The following is a 7625-nucleotide window of genomic DNA, read 5'->3' on the forward strand; positions in this document are numbered from 1 at the left end:
TTGGAAACACTTCCAACATATATCGTCAGCTCACCTTTAGCTAGTCTCCGTTTATTCCGTAGCTTTTATTTCGAGTTACTAACACTTAGCAACCGAACCGGTATCCAATACCCTGGTGCTACTAGGAGTACTAGTAAAGTACACATTAACATAATGTATATCCAATATACTTCTATCGACCTTGCCAGCCTTCTCATCTACCAAGTATCTAGGGTAATGCTGCTCCAGTGGTTGTTCCCCTTATTACAGAAGCACTTAGTCTCGGGTTTGGGTTCAACCTTGGGTTTCTTCACTAGAGCAGCAGCTGAATTGCCGTTTCATGAAGTATCCCTTTGTTCCCTTGCCCTTCTTGAAACTAGTGGTTTCACCAACCATCAACAATTGATGCTCCTTCTTGATTTCTACTTTCGCGGTGTCAAACATCATGAATATTTCAAGGATCATCATATCTATCCCTGATATGTTATAGTTAATCACGAAGCTCTAGCAGCTTGGTGGCAATGACTTTGGGGAAACATCACTATCTCATCTGGAGGATCAACTCCCACTCGATTCAAGTGATTGTTGTGCTCAGACAATCTGAGCACAAGCTCAACGATTGAGCTTTTCTCCCTTAGTTTGCAGGCTAAGAAAATTGTCGGAGGTCTTATACCTCTTGACGTGGGCACGAGCCTGAAATCCCAATTTCACCCCTCGAAACATCTCATATGTTCCGCGACGTTTCAAAAACGTCTTTGGTGCCTCTACTTAAACCATTTAATTGAACTATCACGTAGTTATCAAAACGTGTATGTCCGATGTTCGCAACATCGACAAATGACGTTGGGGTTCAGCACACTGAGCGGTGCATTAAGGACATAAGCTTTCTACTGATCGCATAATCGCTACTATCAACTTTCAACTATATTTTCTCTAGGAACATATCTAAACAGTGGAAACAAGATTGGACTAGTAACGGTAAGCATATTGAACAACATCAACTCCCACAACTACTTTGTGTTCTACTCGTGCAAAGAATCTACGCAATAGACCTAGCTCTGATACCACTGTTCGGGAACGTAGCAGAAATTCAATATTTTCCTACGTGTCACCAAGATCTATCTATGGAGAGACCAGCAACAAGTAGAAAGAGAGTGCATCTACATACCCTTGTAGATCGCTAAGCGGAAGCGTTCAAGTGAACGGGGTTGATGGAGTCGTACTCGTCGTGATTCAAATCACCGATGATCCTAGTGCCGAACGGACGGCACCTCCGCGTTCAACACACGTACAGCCCGGTGACGTCTCCCACGCCTTGATCCAGCAAGGAGAGAGGGAGAGGTTGAGGAAGACTCCATCCAACAGCAGCACAACGGCGTGGTGGTGGTGGAGGAGCGTGGCAATCCAGCAGGGCTTCGCCAAGCACCATGGGAGAGGAGGAGTAGGGAGAGAGGTAGGGCTGTGCCAGAACTTCGTGTATAGCTCCCATGCGCCTCCCCACTATATATAGGGGTGGAGGGGCTGGTTTCTTGCCCTCCAAGTCCATTGGGGCGTTGGCCAAGGTGGAAGGAAAGAAATCTCATTATTTCCTTCCCCACCGATTGTTATCCCCCCTTTTTAGGGATCTTGATCTTATCCCTTCGGGATATGATCTTATTCCTTCTAAGGGGGGATCTTGGTGCGCCTTGACCAGGGGTGTGGGGCCTTGCCCCCACTACCCACGTCCATGTGGGTCCCCCCATGCAGGTGGGCCCCACTCCGGAACCTTCTAGAACCTTCCCGGTACAATACCGAAAAATCCCGAACATTTTCCGGTGGCCAAAATAGGACTTCCCATATATAAATCTTTACCTCCGGACCATTCCGGAACTCCTCGTGACGTCCGGGATCTCATCCGGGACTCCGAACAACATTCGGTAACCACATACAAACTTCCTTTATAACCCTAGCGTCATCGAACCTTAAGTGTGTAGACCCTACGGGTTCGGGAGACATGTAGACATGACCGAGACGTTCTCCGGTCAATAACCAACAGTGGGATCTGGATACCCATGATGGCTCCCACATGTTCCACGATGATCTCATCGGATGAACCACGATGTCAAGGACTTAATCAATCCCGTATTCAATTCCCTTTGTCTATCGGTATGTTACTTGCCCGAGATTCGATCGTTGGTATCCAATACCTTGTTCAATCTCGTTACCGGCAAGTCACTTTACTCGTTCCATAACACATCATCCCGTGATCAACTCCTTGGTCACATTGCGCATATGACGATGTCCTACCGAGTGGGCCCAGAGATACCTCTCCGTTTACACGGAGTGACAAATCCCAGTCTCGATCCGCATAAAACAATAGATACTTTCGGAGATACCTGTAGTGCACCTTTATAGTCACCCAGTTACGTTGTGACGCTTGATACACCCAAAGCACTCCTACGGTATCCAGGAGTTACACGCTCTCATGGTCGAAGGAAGAGATACTTGACATTGGCAAAGCTCTAGCAAATGAACTACACGATCTTTTGTGCTAGTCTTAGGATTGGGTCTTGTCCATCACATCATTCTCCTAATGATGTGATCCCGCTATCAACGACATCCAATGTCCATAGCCAGGAAACCATGACTATCTGTTGATCACAATGAGCTAGTCAACTAGAGGCTCACTAGGGACATATTGTGGTCTATGTATTCACACGTGTATTACGATTTCCGGATAATACAGTTATAGCATGAATAAAAGACAATTATCATGAACAAGGAAATATAATAATAATACTTTTATTATTGCCTCTAGGGCATATTTCCAACAATTGGTGCCACGGCCGTCGGGGAACCATAACGTCATTGGAACCAAGTGGATTTTCAAGAACAAGCAAGACGCTCACGGGAACATCATTCGCAACAAGGCAAGATTGGTAGCACAAGGCTACTCCCAAGTCGAGGGTATCGACTACAGTGAAACCTTTGCTCCCATTGCTCGCCTTGAATCCATTCGTTTGTTGATTGCTTATGCTTCCCATCACAACTTTAAGTTACAACAAATGGATGTGAAAAGTGCTTTTCTTAATGGTCCTATTAATGAGTTGGTTTATGTCAAGCAACCCCCCAGGTTCGAGGATCCTTACTTCCCGGATCATGTGTATCAACTCGATAAGGCACTCTATGGCCTTAAACAAGCCCCACGTGCATGGTATGACCACCTTACCGAGTTGTTACAAGATCGTGGATTTGAAGTTGGGCAAATCGATCCCACTCTTTTTACTAAGAAGGTCAAAGGGGAGTTGTTTGTGTGCCAACTATATGTTGATGACATTATCTTTGGTTCCCCTAACAAAGTTCAAGATGTCTTCGATGGGAGAGTTAAAGTTCTTCCTTGGTTTTGATATCAAACAAAGAAGAGAAGGTACCTTCATCAACCAAGCCAAATACACTCAAGACATGCTTAAGAGATTCAAGCTAAGTGATGTCAAGCCGGCTTCTACTCCAATGCCTACCAAGTGCCAACTTGACATTAATCCCAATGGTAAAGCGGTGGACCAAAAGGTATATCGCTCTATGATTGGATCCTTGCTTTACCTTTGTGCATCTAGACCGGATATCATGTTGAGTGTGGGAATGTGTGCACGGTTTCAAGCCGCGCCAAAGGAAATCCACTATGTGGCGGTCAAGCGAATCTTTCGATATTTGGCTCATACCCCAAAGTTTGGCCTATGGTACCCAAGAGGAGCAAACTTCAAGCTCGAAGGATTTACGGACTCCGATTGGGCGGGAGACAAGGTGGATAGGAAGTCCACTTCTGGAGGGTGCCAATTTCTTGGTTGCTCTTTGGTGAGTTGGTCTTCCAAGAAGCAAAGTTGTGTGTCTCTCTCGTCCACCGAAGTGGAATATGTGGCGGCCGGTAGTTGTTGTGCAGAACTCTTATGGATGAGGCAAACTTTAAAGGAATACGGTTTCATTTGTGAAAAAGTGCCTCTTTGGTGTGACAATGAAAGTGCCATCAAGATTTCTCTCAACCTGGTGCAACATTTCAAGACGAAGCATATTGAGGTTCTGTATCACTTCATCCGGGATCACATTAGGCGAGGGGAGATCGAGCTCAAGTATGTCAACACTCATGATAACCTTGCAGATATTTTCACGAAGCCCTTGGATGAAGCAAGATTTCGTGAGTTAAGGCATGAGCTAAATATCATTGATTTGAGCAATGTGACTTGAACCCTTGCACACCCCACCGCACTCAACTTGTTGTCTAGTTTAGGTGTAGGCATGGACATAGGGGGAGTGTTGTTCTCTCAATGAACTCTCCCTCCCCCCATTATGCATAAATTGATCTAGTCTTTCACATTAACCATTTTTATGGTACTTGTGCTTCAAGGATGAGTTTTGGTCATGGGTCCAAGGTTAAAATCTTCGCAATGCCATACCTCTTGACTCAAACATAGGTGGCCTCGGCCACCGCCCTCTTTTGAAGAGGTGTGTTTTGGCCCCTTGCTAGTGTGTTTTCTCCCGTGTTGGTCTTCCTTCCTTTGTGCCTTTTGTTTTTCATTTCTTTTTGAGCATTAGCCGTCTGTCTAGAGGCCTGTTGGTTGCTGGGCGGTACTACCGCTTATAAGCGGTACTACCGCCCACCAGCGTGGTACTACCGCTGCGAGGCGGGGGCAGGGGGTTATATCGGGGGCAGGGGGAGTTTTCTTGTCCCCCATACCCATTCGCTCGCCCCCTTGATCTGTTTCGTCTCTCCAGCAACTGGTCGCCGCGGAAGGGCTCCGGCGGATCTCCTTCTCCGGGGCGTCCCTCTCCATTCCCTTCAGTGGAATCGATCCCCACCTCGTCCTCTTTCCATGGATGCTGGTATTGCCCCCGTTCCCTCTCTCTTCTTGTCTAGATTTCCAATCTAGCATCTTAGGGGCAATAGTGGTTGCATCTCTAGATTTTTGGCCAAATCTAGGCTTGAGTAGGATGGAGAAGGCATCTAGGCAGTTTGGATTAGTGGTTGGTATAAGTATTTTTGAACTTGGTAGGACGGTAGTGCCGGATCTGACCACGGCAGTGGGAAACCGCTGTTTCCCCGTCTCGAGCGGTACTACCGCTCTCCTGGAGCGGTACTACCGCTTGGAGCGGTACTGCCGCTTACAGGTCGCGGTACTACCGCTTGCTACCCAGTTCCACCGTACTCTTACCATCCAGTGATCCTTTTGTTGTGTTTTGTGGCTTATGCTCTTTCTTTCGGGTTGTTCTGCGTGTTCTTGTGTGTGGTTCCAGGTGATGAACATCCTGAGCATCAGGCTCGCCGTGTCAACCCCAGCCGTGCCACGTCGAAGCGTTACTGCACTACTGAGTCTACAGGAGGTTCCTCAAGTGCTCCACCTCCACCTCAACTCAAGAAGAAGTCTGCTGTCAAGCTGAAGCAAACTGGCAAAACCGTGTCGGAGATGCAAGCCAAGGAGTTCTGGGCAAGGCGTCGCCGCAATCCCTATGAGGCAGACCAAGATCCCACTTTGGTCAACCGTCCGTTCTGGAACAGGTTCCAGTTTGCCATTTTCTTTGATGTGCTCAAGGCCAAGAAGAACCTCTATGTCAATGTGCGCTCCATCGACACCGACTATATGGAGAAGGATCCTGAGTACTTTGGTGAAGCTCTTCAAATGTGCACTCAACTAAACATTCTCGGTATCATGCAATTCAACAAAGATTATGATCCTGATATTGTGGCCCAATTCTATGCCACGGTTCATCTTGGGACTGATGAGGACAGGACACTAACTTGGATGACCAATGGCAAGTTGCTTTCTGTCAAGTGGAAGGCGTTCATGGAGTTGCTTGGGGTGGAAGATCACGGGCTTGCGTCTCCTGTCGGTTTTCTCCCTCACCGCAACACAACCTCCACTCACAAGCAAGCTCTCTGGCCCTATTGCACGCTGAAGATCAACTCTGAGTCTAAGAAGGAAACTTATGAGCTGCCTGCCTTTCTAGATATTCTTCACCGTGTCTTCCGTGAGACTCTGTTCCCTCGCATAGGGAATCTGGATATGGTTCATTCTTATCTCGTGGACATGCTTCTCTTCTTCCAGCGTGAGAAGGAAGAAAACACTAGCGAGTCCCTGGACATCTCTCATGTTATGTGGTCTGAAGTCCTCTCTGCCATTTCTGAGCGTAAGTGCCAAATCTATGGTCCTTTCATCATGCTGCTTATTGAGAAGGCATGGGATCGTGTCTATCCCAAGGTTATGCTAGAGACTGGAGATTTGGTGTCTCATGAGGTCAAGCGTCTGAGGAAGAAGGACAACTGGGGCACTCAGGTCCCTAAGTCTGGGGGTGCATCGTCTGCTGCTACTATGGAGAACGAGGAGGAGGCTGAGGCTGAGGATGATGATGACTATGAGCATTCTGGGGCTGAGCCCTCTTGGGCAAAGAAGCTCAAGCTCAAGGTAAAGAAGCTGTTTTGCATGGAGTCTCGCGGCCAGTACATGACTCATGTTGCTGAGAAGAAGGCCAGGGGTCGTCATAAGGAGCTCATGCGTCAGATGGGTGCTATCGTTCTCTGTGGATCTGAGGACCAGCTTACTGAGGAGGAGGACTGCGTTCAGCAGCATTGCCCGTGGACAGATTATGATGCCGAGTAGTTCTCGACCGACGACGGTGGCGAAGACGAACACGCTGAGATCTGATGTTCGTGACCTTGCTATCACCTAGAGCCGTAGCAACACTCCCTCTCTTTTTGGTGTCTCGATGCCAAAGGGGGAGAGAGTTTAGGGATTTGTGTCGTTGTTTTCTGTTTCGCGAGTGTGTCTTCTTTGTGGTGTGCTTTCTTGCTGTTTGCTTTGTTTGGTTTTGTGTCAGTGAGACCTAAGTTCCAAACATTTGGTGTGAGACATATGCTACCTTATCTCTAGATTATCTTTATCTATGTCTACCTAGCTTCTGAGTTGCATGCTTATCTTGTTATATACTCTTTGCTCTCATATATATTGCTTAGGTTGTTGGTCTCCAAAATGTAGGGGGAGCGTTGATCCTAGTATGTGTGTCGTGCAGTCCAAAGCACCTATCTAGATAAGCACACATCTAGGGGGAGCTCATCTACATTTGTGAGTTGTGGGGTTTGCGCTTTCTTCCCGTGCAAATCCCGTATTGTCATCAACCCACCAAAAGGGGGAGATTGTAAAGGCATATTTATCCCCAAGGTGTTTTGGTGATTGATGACAATGCTTTTGCGGGCTAATCGTGTGCATTGAGTTTTTTCAGAGATTCATCCTTTGGCACGAGACGATTACCTCCCCCCGGTGTTTTATTCAAGACGGTGTAGCTCCCTCGTTTCTCTGTTGGTGGACTAGTTTTGTAGGAGTCACCGTACTATCAAGAGGGGATCCGCTTTGGTAAGGCTAGGGTGGAATCAACACGTACACATCCTTATCACACCCAATGTTCCTTTCCGCTTCATTGGAGCTATCTTTCCTCTCCTTGCCTGCCTTGTCCTGTCCCAGCGGTAGTACCGCCGAAGCACGTCAAGCGGTAGTACTGCTTCCCGAGCGGTAGTACCGCTTGCGGTCTTCGGCCGTAGTACCGCAGTGGTTCTGGGCTACTACCGCTTCGACTCGAGACCTCTGTTTTTCGTGTCGGGTTTTATGGTACTAGTAGCGGCAGTA

Source organism: Triticum aestivum, chromosome 4B, assembly GCF_018294505.1.
Source record: "Triticum aestivum cultivar Chinese Spring chromosome 4B, IWGSC CS RefSeq v2.1, whole genome shotgun sequence".
Classification (NCBI taxonomy): Eukaryota; Viridiplantae; Streptophyta; class Magnoliopsida; order Poales; family Poaceae; genus Triticum; species Triticum aestivum.